At 40.4% G+C, this 23824-nt stretch overlaps 1 pseudogene; it reads left to right on the top strand.

Annotated features, from left to right (window-relative positions):
* Positions 1 to 18320: 18320 nt before the first annotated feature.
* LOC119249877 (stress-70 protein, mitochondrial-like) lies at positions 18321 to 20720 on the top strand (annotated as a pseudogene).
* The last annotated feature ends 3104 nt before the right edge of the window (positions 20721 to 23824 follow it).

The following is a 23824-nucleotide window of genomic DNA, read 5'->3' as shown; positions in this document are numbered from 1 at the left end:
CCACAGATTTATGGTCAACTAATATTTGACAAAGGAGCAAAGACTATGCATTGGAGCAAAGAAAGTTTGTTCAATATATGGTGCTGGGAAAACTGGGTTGCTACATGCAGAAGAATAAAGCTTGACCACTACCTCACACCATACACAAAAATCAACTCAAAATGGATTAAAGAACTAGACATAAGATCTGAAACCATAAAATATATAGAAGGAAATATAGGCGAAACACTATGTGATTTGCACATCAAAGACATCTTTACAGACACATCACCCAAAGCAGTGATAGTGAAGGCAAAGATAAACAGCTGGGACTACATCAAATTAAAGAGCTTCTGCACAGCAAAAGAGACAATAACAAAAACAAAGAGAAACCCCACTGACTGGGAGCACATTTTTGCACCCAACACTAATGATAAAGGACTGATCACACAAATCTGCAAAGAGCTGATGAGACTCAACAACAACAAAGAAAATAACCCAGTCAAAAAATGGGCAGAAGAACTAAATAGAAACTTCTCTGAAGAGGAAATGCAAATGGCCAACAGGCATATGAAAAAATGTTCAACATCACTTGTAATCAGGGAAATGCAAATCAAAACTACCATGAGATACCATCTTACACCAGTGAGAATGGCACATATTAAAAAAACTAGCAACAACAAATGTTGGCGAGGTTATGGAGAAAAAGGAACTCTTCTGCACTGTTGGTGGGAGTGCAAAATGGTCCATCCACTATGGAGAGCTGTGTGGAGATTTCTGGACCTACTAAACATAGAGCTTCCATATGATCCAGCAATTCCACTCCTACGTATTTACCCAAAGGACACAGAAACATCAATCCCAAAGAGCACCTGCACCCCTATGTTTATAGCACACTGTTTACAATAGCTAAGCTTTGGAAACAGCCCAAATGCCCAAAAATAGATGACTGGATCAAGAAGATGTGGTACATATATACCATGGAATATTTATTACTCAGCATTCAAAAAAGATAAACACATGCAATTTGCAGCAACATGGATGGCACTGGAAGGGATCATGCTCAGTGAAATAAGCCAAAAAGAAAAAGTAAAATACCGGATGGTCTCACTCATAGCAGGAATCTAGAAAACTTAAATAAGGGACCAGGAAAATGAATAACTATAAGAAAGTGAAAATCAAAATCAAAAAAAAAACTATGAACCAGAGACACTTTTTGGGGGGTGGGGGGCGGAGGGGAGGGATTGGGATCAGAATGGGGGGGTTGCAATTGTATGGGGAATATAAAAATAAAATTTATTATTAAAAAAAAAAAAACCTTGAAGTTAAAAAAAAAAAAAATTAAAAGGAAATACCAAAATCAAGATTGAAAGCCTTTCTGTGCAATAAAAATTTAAATTATTATAAAAAAAAAATACTTCCAGCCTATGCATGGTTCTAGATGTTATTTCACATCTTCTAAACATTTTTTTAAAGATTTTTTTTTTCAAAGATCTATCTATTTATTTATACAAGCACTGGGTACAGTCAGAAGCACGGGAGGGTGAGAAAACCCTCTAGAGCCAGAGCGGGAAGCAGAACAGGCAGAAGGACCGAAGAACATTGCTGAGAGGAGCAGTGGGTGTGGCAAGAGAGGTCTGAGCACCATGTGGGACCCTCACTGGAGGTCGGGGATCGAACTGGTGCTGCAGAGGCCGTGGGCAGCCCCGCAGCCCAGCGCTCAACCGCTACACTACTGGGAGGCCCATGTCTCCTAAATTTTGAAAGGAAAGAGATTGGTTAGAGCATGTGAATCATCTCAGGATTTCTTCAGAAAAGTGAATCCCTGGCTATCCTGCTACAATAGCTGGAAAAGAAGTCAGTAACATTTAAGTTTTTGTCTTTTTCTTAAATATATATCTCAGGTCCTCGATGGGTTCACAAGATCAATGGGATTTCGTCTCCGGGTCAGTTCCTTCTGGGGCTTTCTCAACTCTGGAATGATGTACCCAGGGTTTTATGCTTACAAGTTTCAAAGAAATATGTGTACTCAACAAAACATCATTATGGATCAGTCCATTTTTCTGACAGCTGGTTTTGGGCATCCCCACTCTACCAAGTCTAGAGTAAGACCTGATCTCCAAGTCTGAAGGGATGTAATGGTTGACCAGGAGGCATAGAGATCCTCGAGATTACAAAGATTACTGCCAGACCATCCTGGATGTTTCACATAACGTGTGATCTGACAATCTTGTTCTATTTCTGGACTGGCTTTCAGAACTGAGGCCTGGAAGGGTCTTCCAAACACAGTTTCAAAGGGGCTTAATTGTAGCCCACTTCTAGGTGCCACTCTTATCCAGAGGAGGGCAAGGGATACTACCTGGTCCCAACACATTTGTGTTGCTTAGCACAGTTGTGCCAAGGTTTTCTTTAAGGTGTGGTTCATTTTTTCAGTTTATCCAGAAGACTGTGGCCCCCATGCAGCATGCAATTTCCAGTTGACCTGTAACATTGCTTACTGCATTAGTAACATCAGATATTAATGCCGGACCATTATCACTCTGGATGGAGTTGGACAACCTAAAGCAAGGGATTATCTCCTTCAGCAGCTGTTTTCAGACCTCGGAAGCTTTTTCTGTCTTGGTGGGAAATGCTTCCACCTATCCCGAGAACACATCCACAAAAACCATTAGGTATTTGAAATTGCTTGCTCTTCTAGGCATTTGTGTAAAGACCACTTGCCAGTCCTCAAAAGGGCACTTGCCCTGATATTGAGCCCCAATGGCTTTAGGATGTGAGTCAGTCATGGGGTTATTCCTGGCACATATTTGACAACCTCGGGTGATCCTTTGTGCTGTTTTATGTAAATATGGGCCCTTCAAAATGGACACACTGTTTCTAATAAGGCATTCTTCCCATAGTGGGAACCTTCATGCAGATGTTTTAACATCAGATATACTAGGGCCTCTGGGAGGAGTATCATCCCATGGGAGTTTACTCTCCAAGTAGAATTGGGGTCAAACTCAGCAAATCCTGATGCATGAGCTCTCTCCTCATCCCATTCAGTGTATTCAGGAACATACCAGATTAGGTCCACAAAGAGGGATGAGTGCACCCTGGAGAGCAGAATGGGCAGCTGCCTTAGCCACCCAATCAGCTGCCCTGTTGCCCTTTGCCATGTCAGACCCACCCTTTTGGTGGCCAGGGCAATGCATCATGGCAACTGCTGATAGTAAAGCTACTGCCTTTAGCAAGGCCAGGATTTCTAACGGGTGTTTGACATCCTTGTTACTGGAGGTAAGTAGTCCTCACTCCTTCCAGATGACCCCATGCATGTGGAGAATCATGAAAGAGTACTTTGAGTCAGTAAATATATTGACTCTTTTACCTATTGAGAGTTCCAAGGCTTTGGTAGGGCTATTAATTAGGCTTTCTGTGCTGATGTACCTGCTGGAAGAGCCTTGGCCTCTACCGTGTTCTGGAGTGTCACCACTGCATATCCTACACAATGACGACCTTGCTGCGTGAAGCTGCTGCCATCTGTACATAGTTCCCATTCTGGATCTGGCAGGAGCTGATCAGTCAGATCCGGTCAGCTGGCATACACTGTGTCAATGGTTTCTAAACAGTTATGGACTAAATTTTCATCCTCAGGTCCAAGCATCCTCAGGTGCTTGGAAGCAATGTGGCAGGATTCAGGGAATTGGAAACCTGCAGTTTCACATTAGGATTGTCTAACAGAGCGGCTTGATATTTTCCCATTCTCCCAGAGGTCAACCAAAGTCTACCCTTCTGCTCCAGCAATGTTTAGACCTGATGTGACACACACACTGTAATGGGCTGACCCCATATAAACATCTCTGCCTTGTGTAGGAGGTCACAAGTGGCAGCTACAGCATGCAAATATGGAGGCCATCCCTTAGTGGTGTGGTCCAATTGTTTGGACAGATATGCAACGGGATGCATTTCTGGCCCCAACAATTTGATTAGCACTCCTGGGCCAACCCCCTATCTCTCATGTACATAAAGACTGAATGGCTTTCTAAGATCTGGAAGCCCTAATGCTGGTGCTGAGATGCACTTTATTTTTATTTTATCAAAGGATTTTTGACATTCTGGAGTCCAAGACAAAGACTCAAAGTCCAGGCCTTTGAGAGCATCATTTAAGGGTTTTGCTATTAATCCAAAAGTAGGAATCCAAATCCTGCAAAACCCAGCCATATCCAAAAATCCGCACAACTGTTGCCAGTTGCTGGGCTTTAAGAGCTGAAATTACCTGTTTTATTTCCGTCATCAGGTTCTGTTTGCCTTTCTTAATTTTAAACCCCAAATATGTCACCATTTGTTTATATCCCTGTGCCTTGTTAGGTGACACCTTGTAGCCACATTCTGCAAGGTGCTTCAGTACCACTATGGTATTTTCCAGACAAGATTCAGAGTCTGGACTTGCGATCAATAAATTGTCTACATATTGTAATAAGATGCCCTGGTTTAACTGAGCCTTCGTAAGATCCCTGGCTAGTATCTCCCCAAAAATAGTTGGGGAGTTCTTAAACCCCTGTGGCAGCACAGTCCAGCAATACTGGAGAGTGCTCTTGGACTTAGGGTCTTGTCATTCAAAGGCAAAAAGCAGTTGATCTTGCACATTTACTGGGATACAGAAAAAGGCATCCTTAAAGTCTCATACTGAAAACCACCTGAAGTCACCAGGTATGGTGGTTAATAAGGTGTGGGGATTAGGCACGGTGGGATATCTATCCTGGACAATGTCATTAATGGCATTAATGGCCCTTAAATCTTAAACAAAATAGTACTTGTCTGTATGGGGTTTCTTCACTGGCAAAATCGGAGTGTTGTACAGTGAGTGGCAGGGCTGAATGAGTCCAGATTGAAGGAAACTTTTGAATACCAGCTCAATTCCCCTCAAGACCTCCTCTCTTAAGGGGTATTGCTTCCTCCTTGGGGTTTTGCACCCCCCTATCACTTCTATCTTTACAGGCTCTGCATTTTTGCATGTCCTGTGGTCCCATCTGCCCATACCCATTTACTTACTCTTTCAACAATTTCTGAAGGTAAAATTTCACCTTTCAGCAGAACATCTTGAATAAGTAACATCTGGAACCGCAGAGCATGTTCCGGAAGTACCTGTAGGTGAACACTCTGATTATGGGGTGAGAACGTAATTTGCACATTAAGCTTGCTTAAAAGAACACAACCAAGTAGAGGGATTAGACACTCTTCCACGTACAGGAAGCTGTGCTGGAGCTGTGTGGTACCCAGCCAGCACTCCAAATGTTGTAAGAAGGGTTGGTGTTGTAGCCTTCCTATAACCCCAGTGGCATGGTCTCTTTGCTCATTTTCGTCAATTCAGAATTCAAAACAGATTTTGTTGCTCCAGTGTCCACCAAAAAATCAATCATACGGTCCCCCACAGTGAGTGTTACCCAGGGCTCCGAGTAGTTTTTTTCTAATGGGTTTCAAGAGATCTAGTGGAACCCCCGCCCCGCTCCCCCATTCTTCATCTGAACCTTCTCCATGTACTATCATTTCTCTCCTTTCCTCTGTATTTGGCTCTTGATTTCTTTTACTCTGTCCGTCTTCCCTCCTATCTTCATCTGAGCCTCTGCTCCGGGCTACCATTTGTCTCCTTTCCTCTCTCTTTGGTTCCGGGTTCCTTGTACTTCATCTATATTCCCTCCAGTAACCCATGCATGAATCATCATGTTGTGGTGTCATCAGCCTTCTTTCCTGCCTTCTGTCATTATTTCATCTTCTGTTCACCTGTAATCTTGGACCATGGTACTTCCAATGTCCTTCTTCCCTGCAATAAGCACACTGATTGGAGTCTCTCTAGGAGTTCACTTCTCCTGGGTTCTCTCCTCATTCGGTTAATGTTCCCTGTAACTCTGTCAAGTGCTCCCTTTGTACAGAAACAGTCTCAGGTTCCGGTATCCTTTCTGCTCTGTTGTTTGAACCCTAAATGCCAAGTCCACTAACTGGAATGGACTCACCTCTGGGGTAAGAATCCCGAATGCTGAATACCGAACACTGAATCTTAGGGCTGCTTCAGCAGTCCCTTATATTTATTATCAGAGTCTCTATCTGCACTGGTACTTTTTTTTAAAGATTTATTTATTTATGCATACAAGAGCTGGGTATAAGCCAGAGATGCGGGGATGAGAGGATTCACCAGACACAGAGTGGGGAGCAGAACAGGCAGACCAACCTAAATACACTGCTGAGGGGAGCAGTGGGTGAGACAGGAGAGGTCTGCTGAGCCATGTGGGTTGCTCCCTGGCTGGCCAGGATCAAACTCATGCTGCAGAGGCTGTGGATTGCTTCATGCTGAAGTGCTTAACCCCTTGCACCACCAGTGAGGCCCTGCACTGATACTTTGTTCGCATTTTCCCTGGGGCTATCCATGCTCACCAGCACCTCCCCCAGGGGGTGCCACCTATAACAGTCTTTGGCTTCAGCTACTGGTTACAATTTCTCTTGTCTTTCTAGACACACAGGGTGATTGTAATCTCCCACTCTCTTTGTAGTTAGGCAAAGCCATGTGCTTAGTTGTGACCAATTGGCTGTGCATAGAAGTGGCCCAGCTTTCTTCTAGGCTGAAACATTTAACATCTGGTGTATGAGTCTACAATATAGCTCTGCACTGGGGCAATCACCTAGAGATTCTAAAGGTGATTTCTGCCTAGGACACAAGGGGATTCTCTGGGACACTCGGCATTTCCATACATGCAGTAAGTGTAAATTTACATACAATTATAGCAATTAGAGACAAAAAAGATTGATCAGAGAAACAGACCATTCAGGAATGACAGTTTTAGTGATCCCATGGTGTGAAGGATTAGGATCAGCAGAGGCTCTAGCTGAGAACAAGGTGAAAATGAATGTGCAATGAAAGAAGGAAGTTGGGCTTCCCTGGTGGCACAAGGGGTTAAGATGCAACCTATGAAGCTATCTGCAGCCACTGCAGCATGAGTTCATTCCCTGGCCAGGGATCTACCCACATGGCACAGCAGACTTCTCCTGACTTGCCTGCTGCTCCCCTTAGCAATGTATTTCAGTTGATCTGCCTGTTTTGTCCCCCATTCTGTCTCTGGTGAATGCTCCCACCCCCCACTCCTCTGGCCTAAACCCCAGTTCTTGTATACATAAATAAATAAATCTTTTAAAAAATAATGAAAGAAGAAAACCACAGACATCAGCTATAGCTGCTTGACATATCACAGGTAGGAGTCCTTTTGCAGCTTTGCATATGTTCATTTGCTGATATATGCTTATGCTTGCTTATACATGTAAATCATTTTCTCTCTTTCCACCTCATTGTTATCTCATTTGTAAATTAATGAAGCTTAAATTTTCAGTCTTTTTTTGTTGTTGTTATCAAATCCTTTTTTTACTTGTGTGTGTCCACATAAGAAAAATGCATATATAAGGATATTTTTCACCTTTCACACAAAAGACAACACATACCTTGCATTTGCAACAATGTATCAGTTGTGTGGCTATGGGCCCTTAACAGTGTAAAGGGGGTTAGACTTAGAGTTGCTGTTCTGCCTCCCTCTATGTTGGAATTTCTCTTACTGTGTTTGCCTGATGGTGTATATGGTCCTCTGCCTGAGCATTAAAGGCCTGCAAAATCCACTGAAGGCTCCAAATTCTCTTTTTGTCTGTGAGAACTGACAACAAACCGGCCCGGGATAGTTGCATGACAGTGATATTAGTCATTAGTCATGTATGTATGTGTGTGTGTGTGTATGTATATATATAAAAAGTGTGTGTGTGTGTGTGTGTTATATATGTATGTATGTATGTATGTTAAGGTTACATTCATTTGCAGTGTGACTAAATTCGAAGGGTGTTTATATAGCCAGATGAATATTAGGACTCTTGGATTGGATTGAGAATGAGGATAAACTTGCAGGAAGATTTGCTTTATCTCCCTAGGTGAAAACATGAGGTATTTTGATGCTGTATAGGAGTTGACAGGTATGTAGAGGGTACATGCAGAAATTAACTGAATTATGCTAGTTAGCATTATTAGGGTATATCAGCACAAAATCTGCTTGTCATTACCTGTTTTGAGATAGTAGGGATGGGTTCTTTGAACATTTCTTATATTAAAAAGCCTGAAAACTTTGTTAGTGAGTTATCATTCTAAGAAAAAAGAGCTCATTGTTGCAGTACTTCTATTTTTTTTTTTTTTTTTTTTATAGAGGCATGTTTTTTTATTTATTTGTTTGTTTGTTTGCTTGCTTTGTTTATACATGCACTGGGTACAGTCAGAAGCGCGGAAGGGTGAGAGAATTCACCAGAGCCAGAGCGGGGAGCAGAGCAGGCAGACTGATGAAATACACTGCTGAGGGGAGCAGCGGGCGGCAGGAGAGGTCTGCACACCATGCGGGACCCTCCTCTGGTGGCCGGGGAGCAGCCGGGGATCGAACCTGCGCCGCGGAGGCTGCAGGCAGCTTCGCAACCCAGCGCTCAACCTCTGCGCCACCGGGGAGGCCCTGCAGTACTTCTATTTTGTTGTTTCTGTCGTTGCATATCTTTGGGGGAATTTTGTGTGATTACAACACAGAGTTTGATCTTCTGGTTCATGATAGCATCCAGAATACATATTCCCTTGGTGAGCTCACAATCCTAGGTTGGCCCATAAATGTTGACTATTTCCTGTCTCTCCCAACACAGAACCACACTGTTCAGGTCTCCATCTGCCTGTCTGCAATTGGTTCCTTTTCTCTGACTCCTTTGGGCCAACTGCTACCAACCACAGACCATCTGTACCTCAGAAGTATTTTTTTTTAACCTCATGATAGAATTATGGAGTACTGGGCCTCCCCTGGTGGTGCAGTGGTTGAGCGCTGGGCTGCAAAGCTGCCCGCGGCCTCTGCAGCGCCAGTTCGATCCCCGGCCACCGGTGAGGGTCCCACATGGTGCACAGACCTCTCCTGTTGCACCCGCTGCTCCCCTCAGCAGTGTATTTCATCAGTCTGCCTGTTCTGTTCCCCACTCTGGCTCTGGTGAATTCTCTCACCCTCCCACGCTTCTGACTGTACCCAGTGCTTGTATAAATAAATAAATAAATAAATAAATAAATAAATAAATAAATAAATAAATAAATCTTTAAAAAAAAAAGAATTATGTAGTACCCCCAAACCCTTAAAAGCATGAGTACAAACCTACCCAATGACTCATTATATTTTAATTACAGAAAGCGTATTCCCTATTCCAAAGATAGTGGTGAAAGATGAGGACAGCACACAGCAGTCAGGTTATGCAGAGGTGAGGACAGTACAGGGTTCAGTGGTACCTGTCCAGTATCCATCCCATCTCTGAGGACTCTATTGGATTTCTTTCTACATCAGGGCTGACCTAGTAGGATCATAATAAAAGCATATCATCATCCTACACCAAAGTGGTAACATTCACTTAATGCTTCTGTAAGACTTTTACATAAGAGCTAAGTAATTCAGGAAAAAACAAAATGGCTATAACTGGCATATTCTACTGGAGACATCCTGAAATTAGAGTGTATTTTATTTTTTTAAAGATTCACTTTAGGGGCATCCCCTGGTGGGCACCAGCAGCTGAGCGCAGCGCGGTGAAGCTGTGCAGAGCCTCTGCAGTGCTGGTTGGATCCTGGCTGGCCTGAGATAATCCCACATGGCTCTCCTGTCACACTCGCTGCTCCCTTCAGCAGTGATTTCATCAGTCTGCCTGTTCTGTTCCCCACTCTGTCTCCAGTGAAGCCTCTCACCCTCCCGCACATTTGGCCTGTTGTACCCAGGTTCTTGTATGAATAAATAATTTTTTCAAAGATTTATTTATTTATTTATACAAGCACAGGGTACAGTCAGAAGCGTGGGAGGTTGACAGAATTCACCAGAGCCAGAGCAGGGAGCAGAACATGCAGAGTGACGAAGTACACTGCTGAGGGGAGCAGTGGGAGCAGCAGGAGAGATCTGCGTGCCATGTGGGACCCTCACTGGCAGCCGGGGATTGAACCAGTGCTGCAGAGGCTGCAGGCAGCTTTGCAGTCCAGCACTCGAATGCTGCACCACCAGGGACGCCCAAATAAATAAATCTTAAAAAAAAAAAAAAAAAAATATTCACTTTACCTATACAAGAACCGGGGCACAGGACAGATGCACAGTAGGGTGAGTGGATTCACCAGAGACAGAGTGGGGAACAGAACAAGCAGACCAACAAAATACACTGCTGAGGGGAGCAACAGGCAAGACAGGAGAGGTCTGCCTTGCCATGTGTATTGTCCTGAGGCTGGCAGGGATCAAACCAGCACTGCAAAGGCTTCAGACAGCCTCACAGCTCTGCGCCCAACCTCCTGCACCACCAGTGAGGCCCCTTGAGTATATTTTTTTAAAGCTCCCTTGATCTATCCTGATTTCCTAGCATTGTTTTATGTTTGGACTTGTTTTCATATTGATCTGTGAGCTACCTGACATATGTCCAATTTATTTCCTATTTCCTTTAGACGCAGTAGCTTATGTCTTTGGAACTCTAGAAGCTTTGACAGTATAAGAGGAAGTATAGACGTAGTAGAGTTCACTGTGACATTGTTGTAGGTGTTTTCTGATCCTTGATATCCCTTATCATAAACGCTTTCCATTACTCTTATTATCAACAACTGTTTGAGATTGATTAAATGGACAATGTAATTATTTCTTGCAATTGCTAGTATTCATGAACCTTGGACAATATATTAAATTTGTTCCTGCTTCTTGATTGCCAGTACTCCCATATAAATCATCACTTATGTATTGAAAACTTCTTTAATGACTTTATCAATCTTTAATTTGCATTTGATTGCATAAATATGTATCTTTTAGTTTCTTGTTATTACTTTCAGTAATATTAAATATGGACAATACTGGAAATAAATAGCCCTCCTAAAGCTCAAATGAGGGCACATTACTTCAGAACCAGAATCTAGGATTAGAAACATAAGTGAAAATAATAACTTCTAGCTTTATTTGTGATGAGAATATGTTACAGGTTTTCAAAAGTATAAAAATGCCAAACATAAGATTTAGCAAGAAAACAGTTCTTTATTGAGACTTTTATTACTAATAATGATACAGGGCATAAAGGGGCACTAAACAGGCCAAGGACACTGCCCAAATCATTTACTGGTCACTGTCTGAGTTTTTCATCTGCGTACACAATTACAAGACAACTCAGGCTCAGGAAACAACAACAAAGGGATTTATTTAGCAAGTTAAAAAAAAAAAAGAACAAAAAACAGTTACTGAGGCCAAAATGGCCTTTACCTTAGCCAAAGCCATGTCCAGTGTTACTCAAGCCTATACAAAAACAGTTAAAATGGTGTCTTCCTGCCCCTGAGGACATGGAGCTCCTCTCCCAAACAATAGGCCACTTGTCTAAGATGGCATCTTCCTGCCACTGCGGACACGTGGCAGTCAGACTATAGGCCAGGTTCCGACTCACAAAGATAGCGGAGTACACAACAGGAGATTCTTCATGAGCTGCTTGGATGCCCCAGCACAGCACCAGACAAGCTACACTCAAAACAATAGCTGCCAAACTACCTGACAAGTGGCCACAACCATGCATCTCAGCAAGACTCCTGCCTTCAGTTCTTTGCCTTTTCTGTCAGGCTGCAGCTCAGTGAGACTCCTGGCTCCCAGTCTTCTCTGCCACAACAGCATTTTGAAAGATCGGTGCGGTGGGGGCCCAAATTCACTAACCCCAAATGTAAAATTACCAAGACTGTTTCATGAAGACTACTCTCGAGTCCCTTCTACGGTCACTTATATCACTTATCAATTGCTCCACCCCACTCTTAGTATTTTCCTTGGGGCTATCTATCTTTACCGGCAACCCCTTTCAGGGAGCACCACCTGTAACAGTCTTTTGGCTCAGCCACCACCGGTTGCCAATGGTTACAATAATTCATGTTTTTAATTAATAACTTATTACCAATTAGTTCTGCCAATATATAGTCATCACATTTCCTTGATCATATTCTTGAGCAATAAATGAGAACAGAAAGCATAACTCACTTCATATCATGAAAGACAGAGTTGCCTCAGAATAAAACAAAAAAAACCAACCTGACATCATCATTATGACGAATTTTAAATACTGTAGTTGCTTGGAAAATCAAATATGATTTTTTTATAGCCAAGTGCATGTAAAAGTAAGACTCCATATTTTTATGACTCTTTGCCCTTCTTGAATTTTCTGCTTTTAAAATGTATAGCTCTGACACCAGAAACAATGCCTGAATCCTAAAAATGGAATTGTTCATTTCCTACAGCCCAAACCCCTTTAGCATAGCAGTTATTATGTTGGCAGAGAAAATGCCATAGCCTGATGAACCCAGCTGTCAGTCATTACCACAAACATTTTAATATCAAGTGAGCTCTTTTGAAATATTCTTCATTTTTATTTTGCTGAAAAGTTTGCCCCTCCACAGGATCCTAAAATCATTGATTGATTTAGTGATTTGTTTCCATTTGGGGGTTGGGGGAAAGAGAGGGGAAGGCAAGGGAGGAGGAGATGGAGGAAGGACAGGGAAGAAGGGGTCATGATATCACTCAGAGTCCAAGAAAAGTTTATATTGATATATTTTAGATATTCTGTGACAGGAAACACCTTGTTTATGTGTCATGAAGTTAATATTATGTAAAGAAATTTTTAACTTGGTTGCATTTTTTATAATAACTTTAAACAGATAATTTCAGATCAAAAAATTAGATCAATTTCCCAGACAGAAAATATATTTCATGTGGATGAGATTCATTTTGTCTAGTTGACTTGTGGCTTGAGAGTCAAAAAAACCTTACAAGGACACCACAACCCAGTCATCATTTATTTGGACCCTATGGCTCTACTCACGTCATTTCACAAATCATGTTTATTTATTCTCCAAGCATTGGCTAGTCTACTTTTAATACTCAATGTACAGATATTTGCAAATTTACACTAAAAGTGGAATTAAGGTTTGGGTTACACAGCCCAGAAAACAACACAGTTTCTGTAACGGGTATATCTCTAGAGCTATGCTTACACTGGAATATTTGCCTCTTAGTTATTTGTAAGTGAGGAAAATTCTCTCTCAACCCCAAGCTCCTGTAGAGATCCCTCAGGGAAAATATGGCCACAGGATTCAAAGTCTAGGGGTGCTGGGAGCTGGTTCACCAAACTCCCTTTGGCTTTAAGTTACTATCTGACTGATGATGCCCATTTTCCCAGTACAGTTCCTCATGGATGCAGTCGTGGAAAGAGGAGGGGATGGATGAGTGGATCTGGTGGGGTTTCAGGAGAAGCTCAGCTTTGACTGACATGGGCAGGTGGGCTTATAAAGGGGGGGTGTTCAGGACAAGAGCTAATAATCAGCATTCAGAACCAATTCATCTGTTGGATCAGAAATATGATATATGCAAATAGAAGAGATAATAGTTGAAGAAGTGAACAAAAATAGCTGTGATATTTCTTCTACCCCATCTGCAAAGACCCAGAGAACAGTTATGTATCCCTGCTCAGAACCTTGAACTCTGAGGAACACTCCTTCCTGCAGCCCTATCTCCAGCCCTGGGTTCTTTCAGGGAGTCAAAAACACTGGTGAGGTGGTAAGCTTTGGGAATCTGGACTTCGTTTCCTGTCTCCTCCAAACTCTTCATATTTCATCACATCTAAGTTCTGGAATGAGGCATAAGACCTCAATAAGCAGTACTTTTTTGTTTAGTCTGTGGCTTGGCCTTGAGTAACATTGGATCAGCCTAGTGGGAACTAAGTTTGACTCAGCAAGGGAGCAGAGAAATCAATGGTTCACTTTTGTTGCCTAGAACTTTGGACAAATGCACAGATTGATGACTGGAGCACAGTAGTATTTTGCTCTGAAAGATTCTTTATAAAACACTAAAACTGAAATAAACTCCATTTTTTATAAAAATTGTTCAAATGTTTTCATGTTATGATAACAGAAGTCAGATATCTTATGGAAGCTTGTAATGTTAGTTCTTAACAAGAAAAAGTCGAAATAATAAAATAGAGAAAAATACTTCACAATAGAGGATGTCTATTAGCTTTTTATTATTTATTTATTTGTTTGTTTGTTTGTTTGTTTGTTTGTTTTAGTATTGAGAGTCTGGTTGCAACTGTGTTATTCCTAAAGTACTTTTGATACTCTGATTGGATTTCAGCTTTAAAAAAAGCTGGTGATGAGACAAGAAGTTACTATCATTTATGATTGCTAAAGAAAATACTTTGGAGTACAAAGCAAACAATATCTGTTTTTTTGAAGTTGAAGAAATCAGATCTTGTAGGACATCACTGAATGAGAAGGAATTATAAACTTAAAATACTTAGGTTTGTCAGATGAAGTTCTACAATCTTTTCATTGAATTTCTCATGTCTAATAAGTTTTCCTATAAATTGGTCTGTATATGTAAATTCTTCTACATTGTCCATAACTCATAATGTAAGCTTATTGTGAAACTGAATTATATTATAATTGTCTTTTTTTTTTTTTTTTGAACCAACACATCCAGTGCAGACGTTCTACCACAGAAGAAAAGACACATCTACGCTGAGGTGCCCAAGATCTGTACCTGGCACACTGCTGCTGCCAAAAGCAGCTGCTGGAGGGCATGTCTATCCAATTCAAACAATGTGACCGTGCGGATTGTTTTGGAGAATATTAAATATGTGTTGAGCAAAAGTGATATGGGTTCATGAAGTCCGTTGAATTAACAAATTTGTATAAAAACACATCTAAAAGGTGAAATCTTGCCACTTGTGACAGCATTGATGGAACTGGAGGGGATTATGGTAAGTGAAATATGTCAGAAGGAGGAAGAAAATTAATGGGTGATTTTGCCAAATGTTTGAATATAAAGAAACAGAAAGGATGAAACCAAAATAAACCCTAGAAGTCTGATTATAGAATTGAGACCTGTAGAAGAGGAGAGGGAGCCGGAGAGAGAGGAAAGGGGGGTTGGGGCCAAAGGACTGTAGTGGAAGATTATTGGTGCTTTGGTGGTCAGGGTGGTAACATGCATCTGCAGTTGTGTGAACCTAAACCCCTAAATCATATATAGTGTTTAAACAAATGTTTCCTCAATAAAAAGATACAATTATAAATAAATAAATATGTGTACTCTTTATGGGATTGGAAAGTGTCCCATATAAACTAAAATAAGACACCTGTAGATAACCTAAGTAAATCATTTACCGTTTGCTCACCCCTGCCTTATTTTCAAACTAATTAATATAATTTAACCCATTGAGATTTTTAAATTAATTTCTACATTCTTTTGGGGGGGATAAAAACTTAATGATTTGTAGTGATGCAGTCATGGTAATATGAACAATTACAACCAATTCTAAATGCATGTAGTAGATCAACAACTCACACCAATGACAATGATCCAATGGATGAGAATCCTTGCTTCCGCAAGTCAGAGAATTAAATCATCTCCACTCTACCCACCATACTCTGAGTGTCAACCATCCAATAAAAGTCTTACCTGAGTAAGCATGTTTCCTTGCATATAAAACACTACCACTTTGAAATCTCGCTCTCCTGAAAGAGTATACGAGACCAGATTAGCCTGTCCTTACTACGCATAATAATAAATTCAGCTTTGTCTTTTTATTAAGTGACTGTGTTATCCTTTGACAGTGTACAAGATTTCAATGAGATCACCCTGAAGTCCACATTGAGAAGCATTTCAATGTGGACCAAGTTCACATTGTACCAAAGAGTTCTGTGGACCAAGAAATGTTTCTATAGTTCCTTGGGCCAATCTCTGTTTTCTTCCTTCATATTTGCCTCCAGTTACATCACTTTCAACAAAATATAACATCTAATTTTATGATCTCTAATTGCTTAATTTATTTTGCAATAAATTAATGAGTTATGGATGCCAAATTGGCTTTACAAGCCTACTATTTGTAAAAGCATAGATTATTGGGGCCTCCCCTGGTGGCGCAGCAGTTGAGCACTGGGCTGCGAAGCTGCCTGCAGCCTCTGCAGTGCTGGTTCGATCCCCGGCCGCCAGCGAGGGTCCCAAATGGCGCGACGGACCTCTCCTGCTGTGCCTGCTGCTCCCCTCAGCAGTGTATTTTGTCAGTCTGCCTGTTCTGTTCCCTGCTCTGGCTCTGGTGAATTCTCTCACCCTCCCGTGCTTCTGACTATACCCAGTGCTTCTATAAATAAATGAATAAAATCTTTAAAAAAAGATTATTGTATAAATCCATTAGATTTATTGTTTTATTTTAGTTTATTTTTTAAAGATTTATTTATTTATGCATACAAGAACCGGGGTGTAAGGTAAAGATGTGGAAGTGATGAGGGATTCACCAAAGAGTGGGGAACAAAACAAGCAAATCTCCTGAAATACACTGCTGAGGGGAGCAGCGGGCATGACATGTCTGCTGTGCCATGTGGGTCCCTGCCCAGGGATCGAACTCATGCTGCAGTGGCTGGCAATAGCTTAATAGCACCGTCTTTAACCCCTGCACCACCAGGGGTTAAACTCCCTAGTTCCCTAGATTTATTGTTTTAATTTAATTTTAAATTGTTTTTTTTTTTTTTATTGAGGTATCCAGGAGAGGTCTGCTGTGCCATATGGGTAGCTTCCTGGATGGGGATCAAAACACCACCAAGGCAACAATAATCCTTCTCCAAAAACCATTAGATCCTTTTCCTCCTTTATCCTTCAACTCCATGATTATCTTATATCTATCTTAAGATTTCTTGGGTTTGTTTTGGTTTAGTTTTCTAATTCCTTTATTTTGTTTCTTGTCATTACACACATGAGTGAAACATCCTGTGTATTTCTCTATCCTTCTGTTGTATTTGTTAGAATAATGAACTTCAGTTCAATCAATTTTATAACATGGCAAGATTTCATCCTTTTCATTTATATAGCTGAATGGTATTCCATTGTGTATATATGCAAAGTCTGCCTTATCATTGGATAATTACATTGTTTTAATTACTTCAATATTATAAATAGAGCTTCAATGAACTTAGGAGTTCATGCATTCCTTTGTATTACTACTCTGCATTTTATCGAGATAGATACTTAGGAGTGGATATGATGAATCTGGTAGATCTGTTTTTAAAATTTTGAAAAATACTAATACTGTTTTCCATAGAGGACCAGTATACATTCCCACCAAAGAGTGTACAGGTTTCCTTTTTCTCCACCTCCTTACCTTATCTTGTCTGGTCTTTTTGAAATGGGCCATCCAATCAGGTGTTAGTTGGTATCTCATTGTGGTCTTGATTTTTATTTTGCACTTTGCACTTCTCAACTCTATCTTTCTACAAACAACATAACCAAAACAGTAGATTTCATCTCTTTAATGGAGAAAAAGATAGTTTAAAAATTATATTTTGGGGATAAATACTATGCTGGGCATCTTATTTTTTTAAAGATTTATTTATTTATGAATACAAGAACTGGGGTACAGGCCAGAGGTGTGGGGGGTGAGAGGATTCACTAGAGACAGAGTGGGGAACAGAACAGGCAGCATGACTGAAATACACTGCTGAGGGGAACAGCGGGCGTGTCAGGAGAGGTCTGCTGCGCCACGTGGGTAGCTTCCTGGCCAGGGATCAAACTCGTGCTGCAGTGGCTGTGGATAGCTTCATAGGTTGCATCTAACCCCTTGCACACCGGGGAGGCCTCCTGTTCCAGAAATATTTGAGGGGTAGGAGTTTGTGCACAGCTCTGACATGGTAGTCTGCCCCAACCCCTCTCAATGGAGATAAGTCCAGTGCATCTGAGACTCAGTAGCCTAACTGAAGTGGCAACCAGAGCCCTCTTCATCCCATACTTTAATTCACACTCTTACATTTTATATTCATTTTAAAGAGTGAACACACAAAATGGTATGCCCCCACATTGAACATCAGTAAAAGCAGAACCGAGGTCTTTGGGGTCTCACAGCATCAAGGATGCTGTGTACACTTCTGGTCCCATGAGTTATAAATCATGTCTTTGTCAAGGTTTTCCAATGGTTATTACTGAAGGTCACTTGCATTTTTAATAAGAACCACAAGGACTGTTCCAGTCACAACATTGGATTGGAAAGAGGAAAGCAGAGTCCAGGTAAGTTTCCCAGGCCTTAATATGCCATAGCATTACTATCAATAGATTGAATCCAGCACAAAACACCTCTCCATCCATTATGAATGATGCCCTGATATCTACAAGCTATATGTATGTTACACACACACACACACACATATATATGATATATGTAATTGATAATTGTGTATACACAAAATACAATTTGTTAAACAAGAAAATAGCTTTCAAACTGCCTCAAACTTCCACTGTGAAGCCACCATGATAAGTGCCGATGTACACAGCCCATCACTTAGGTGTAGGTGCCACAGTCTCCTGGGGCCCCAAGGCCATAGGACACCAAATAGCTGAAATGGCCTTAGTTATGGAGCTTTTACAATTCTTACAAGCAAAATTTATACATCAGAAGCAATCAAGGGCCTCCCTGATGATGCAAGGGCTTAGCACAGCACTCTGAAGCTATCCTCAGCCTCTGCAGTACGAGTTTGATACCCCCATGGCTCAGCAGACCTCTTCTGTCTCACCTGCTGCTCCCCTCATCAGTGTATTTCAATCTGTTTGTTCTGTTCCCCATTCTGTCTCTGGTGAATCTTCTCACTGCCCCCCACTTGCCTGTACCCCAGGTCTTATATGCATAAATAAATAAATCTTAAAAAAAAAAAAAGCAATCAGGGCCTCTCTGGTGGCACAAGGGGTTAAGACACAGCCTGTGAAGCAGTGCAGAGCCTCTGCAACATGATCCCAGTGGGCCAGGAGCAACCCACATGGCACAGAAGACCTCTCCTGACTCACCTGCTGCTCCCCTCAGCAGTGTACTTTGGTCGATCTGCCTGTTCTATTCCCCGCTCTGTCTCTGTTGAATCCTGTCACCGCCCCCCACCCCCAGCTCACACAAATACTTCTGGCCTGTACTGCAGCTCTTGTATGCATATAAATAAATCTTTAAAAAAAAAAAAAGCAGTCAAGATTGCTGTTGTTGGTATTTATCAGTGCACAAATAATTCCTGGGTGGCAGTTGAGGAAGGTAAACAATCAAATATGGTACAGTATGCAGAATGTGCTAGAACCACCACTTTCATTGTAGCCTGTTAGAGCAGATGTTGAACAATTTGTTCACATGACCATACAACAGGCAGTCACTAACCTAAACAATACATTTTATTTTTTTTTAAAGATTTATTTATTTATTTATACAAGCAATGGGTACAGTCAGAAGCACGGGAGGGTGAGAGAACTCACCATTGCCAGAGCGGGGAACAGAACAGCAGTTTGATGAAATACACTGCTGAGGGGAGCAGTGGGCACGGTAAGAGAGGTCTGCAGGCCATATGAGACCCTTGCCTGCAGCCGGGGATCGAACCGGCACTGCAGAGGCAGCGGGCAGTTTCGCAGCCCAGCAGCGTTCAACTGCTGGGCCACCAGGGGGGGCCCTAAACAATACATTTTATGCCACCAAGTGTTTCATCATCAATATGATGACTCTGAAGTTTAAAAAAACAATAAAAATAGTCCTTTTTAAATTGCCTATGCCTCCACTAGCAATGCTTAGATTGAAGGTCATGAAAAATTCTATACTCAAGGTCAGACTGGAGAATTTGTGTTGATGAAGATAGAAGAGACTGCATAAAATTACTTGGAGCATACAGCAAAAAATGCTGTGATCACAATGCCAGCATATTTCAATAATTGTCAGAGGCAGATAACTAAAGATGATGGCCATATATTTGGACTAAATGTGTTTCAGGTGATTACTGAACCCACAGCTGCTGCTCTGGTCTTTAATCTAGACATATCAGAAGACAAAATCACTGGTATATATGATTTAGGTGGTACAACTTCTGATATTTCTATCCTGGAAATTCAGAAAGATGTACCTGAGTTGAAATCCACTAATTAAGATAGTTTCTTAGGTGATGAAGACTTAGACCAAGCTTTCCTACAACACATTGTGAAGAAGTTCAAAAGACAGACAGGGTTTGATTTAATAAAAGATAACATTTCAAAGGGTTAAGGAAGCTGCTAAGAATTCTCCTTATCTGTACAGACCAACGTCAACTTGCCATATCTTACAGCAGAATTTTATGGCCCCAAACATTGGACTATAAAGCTGACCTCCATTTGAGGGAATTGTCACCGATCTAATCAGAAGGGTCTTTGCCCCATGCCAAAAAGCCATGCAAGATGCAGATATCAGCAAGAGTGACATAAGCCAAGTTATACTTTATGGTGGTCTAACTCTGATCTCCACCATCCAACACACTATGCAGGATCGCTTTGGCTGATACCTCAGTTAAGCTGTCAGTCTTGATGAGTCTGTGACGTTGGCTTGCCAATCAGGAAGATATGTTGGCTTGTGATAACATAGAAATGCTGCTCTTAGATGACATTTCCCTTTCTCTGGATATTGAGACTCTGCCAAGTTTATCAACAGGAACACCACTAGTACAATCAAGAAGAACTAGGGATTTCTAGGTGCACCAATGGATAGATGAAGGTGGAGATTATAGTTTTCTGGGGTGAGAGAGAGATGACTGGAAACAACAAACTTCATGGGCAGTTTAACTCAGTTCCTTGTGGAGTCTCTCAATTGCATTTATATTTGACATTGATGCCAATGGGATTGTACATGTTACTACCAAAGTTAAGGGTGCTGAACTTTAGAAATCGGTTGTCATCCAGTCTTGGTTCACAATGTTCTGCAACTAGTCTGTCATTATTTTTCAACTATATGTAAAAGAGAGGAAGGTGACTTATTGATCATTGTGGGGCTGCAAATCCTAAGCAACCTGTTCCATCAATATTTGTTACCTATGGTTCTGCATTCCTATGCAAGGTCATAACTGCCTGATCAATCAGTTATAGGAGCCCAACTCAAAAGTGTCTTTCAAATCAATCAAGAGTAGGAAGCTTGATCACCCTGGGAAGGTTATGCTTCATGAGGTGTGATCAGGGAATGTCCAGGGGGTTGTTGACAAGAGACAAGAGAAGATGATCAGTGGATTGCCTAGATAAGATTGAAACCATGGCTGGGATCTAGGGCTGGATTTTAGTCTCAATACCGAGTCATCAAGCAGATGAGAAGTGCCTGGGGGACAGACTCATGACCCCTGATACCATAGATGACATAGCAGGTTTTCTAGTTTTACCCCTCCCATTTCTTTTTGTCCTCCTTCCCCACACAACAGATACTGTATGATTATTATGAAAATAAAAAAAGCCAGGATCTTGCTCTTTCAGTAGCATCCTGAATTGTACAGCATGTTCCATGACTCCCATTTGTCAGTGCAGTATTGTCAATGCAACAGGACTTTATAAAGACTTTATATCTTTTTGTACTGAAGTGTCTGTATATTCATATTCAAGGGTGAAACCATTTTATACACAGCTGTGAAGATAGCCAACCACAGAGCTGGAATGAGACCATACAAAGATGAGATCTCTCCTATCAGCTGAGTAACACAATACCAGTCTCTGTGTACAGGAGATTCTTTAATGGAGGCCTGGAGGCAAGCCAGCTGTGCCATGTTGGGAGTAAAATAGGAAAAGCTATTACTACGTATAACTTTTAAAACAAGGTAATAAAGATCCCTTCATTTCCTAAGGTATATTTTTTCTAGTTACCTTCTGACTGTCTGGTCACTATTCCTCTTGATTCGTTCTGGATTTAAAAAAAAAAAAATACAAAATGTATCTTGTTAAACAAGAAAATAACTTCCTATAACACATAAGTGGTAAGATAAAGAATATTTATCTTGGTTTGTGTCATTTTTATAAGTAGGAAAATGTAGTCTGCAATTTCAAAATGCTTTATGTAAATTATACATGCATACATATACATATGCAAGATAGTTCAATTATTTCTAGTAAGTTTATTTGCATAAAACCTTATTTGCATTTTTAAATTTTCCAGAATTTTTGTAGTATTCCAGATAACATTGCTACTTTCCAAAACATGCAGCTAGGATTTTATGGGTAGTTACCCCAAATCCTCTGCTATGTGAAAATTAGATAATTTGGGATTTAGAAAATCAAAATTCCTATTTTGATTTCAGAAAGGATTATAAAAAATGTAAAAGAAAAATATAATTGGCAATGTTATATATACATAAACATAAAAAAATTCCAGAAAGAAGATTAGACTCCAGAGGATATACATACACATTGACTTCTTCCCCTTCTTATTATTACGAATATTCATAAGTATGCATCAAAACATCTTTCCTAAAGTGAGACTTGAGGTGTCAACTCATTGAATTCCTGAACTTGAGCAGATAATACAAAATTCTAAACTATTATACCCTATATTTATATGTAGATTTTGAACTAACCTGGTACTCTGAAGTGCCACTGATCAAGATGAGATGTCTCAAATGATCCAATTTTTCATTAGGGGTAGGTAGGCAATGCTCCCATATGTTCAATGCAATCATATAATTTTTCTGAGGGAGAATAGCAGGATATATTGAGGAGTTCAAAAAAAAAAAAAGGAAATAGTTATTTTTAGAGTTAAATTTCAATTCTTTCATTTAATTTTACCTAAAATCTAGATGCAATGAAGAATCATATATTTGCACATATTTTAAAAGGATTGCATGCATTTAAACAATGATAATAAGTTTTTCTTTAGTACAAAATAATATTTTTAATGAGAAGGAATAGGAAATCAATATCAATTTCCTTAGTTGAAATAACCAAAAAATTGTTCATAAAATGCAACATTTATTAATAAAAGTGGTGCACTTTATATTCCTCACTCTTTTAACCCAGAGATAAAAGTCTTTGCAGACAGCTGTAGATATGGCTCTTCCTTCGACCAAAAATGGGTCATAAGGGTCTCCTTGGTGGCACAGGGGTTAAGACGCAACCTAAGAAGCTATCCACAGCCATTGAAGCAGCATGTGTTCAATCCCCAGCCAGGAAGAAACCCACGCTGCTCCCCTCACCATTGTATTTCAGTACATCTGCCTGTTCTGCTCCGTACTCTGTCTCTGGTGAATCCTCTCACCCCCACATCTCTGGCCTGCACTCCAGGTCTTGTATAAATAAATAAATAAATAAATAAATAAATAAATAAATAAATAAATAAATCTGGCCTGCACTTCAGGTCTTGTATGCATAAATAAATAAATAAATAAATAAATAAATAAATAAATAAATAAATAAATAAATAAATAAATCTTAAAAAAATCCACCCCAAAATGGGTTATAAAGTTAGTTGTCCAAATACCAAAATTTGGGATCTCAGAATTTAGCCTATTTTATTTTGATGAAAGGCAGTTTAGAAATCAGTAATATGCATTGGCTGTTGATTAGCCACTCTACAAGTTCAGCCTGATAAACAAAGGGTTAGGAAGAGAAGGTTTGGGGAAGCAAGAAGGGAGAAAAAAAATCTCAAAGCAACAACGTGAAAAAAATGTTGTAAATGTATCACTGTAGTAGTCTTGGGTCTTTCTTTATTTGCAACTTTATTGTTTTAAGCCAAAATGGTCAAGACATGAGGCAATGAAGTGATTTTGAAAAATAGTTCCTGTCTGTGGCAGTTGTTTAAATTCATAGACTTACAGAATATTTTCTAGCAATAAATGGTACAGGCTATATAGTTACAGACTTCATTTAGGGATGTTGAATTGCATACAGTGAAAGATTACATCACCCATAAAACTATATACGAAATATAGCACTTACAAAGGATGTGTGTGTGTGCGTGTGTGTAAAATGCTCATTCATCAGAGTCTGTAGTGAATAACCCTAAAGATTTTTTTACA

The sequence above is a fragment of the Talpa occidentalis genome, unplaced genomic scaffold (genome assembly GCF_014898055.3).
Source record: "Talpa occidentalis isolate TD23 unplaced genomic scaffold, MPIMG_talOcc4v2.1, whole genome shotgun sequence".
NCBI lineage: Eukaryota > Metazoa > Chordata > Mammalia > Eulipotyphla > Talpidae > Talpa > Talpa occidentalis.
The sequence above is the reverse complement of the archived record's forward strand: the minus strand, read 5'-3'. Positions and strand labels throughout refer to the sequence as shown.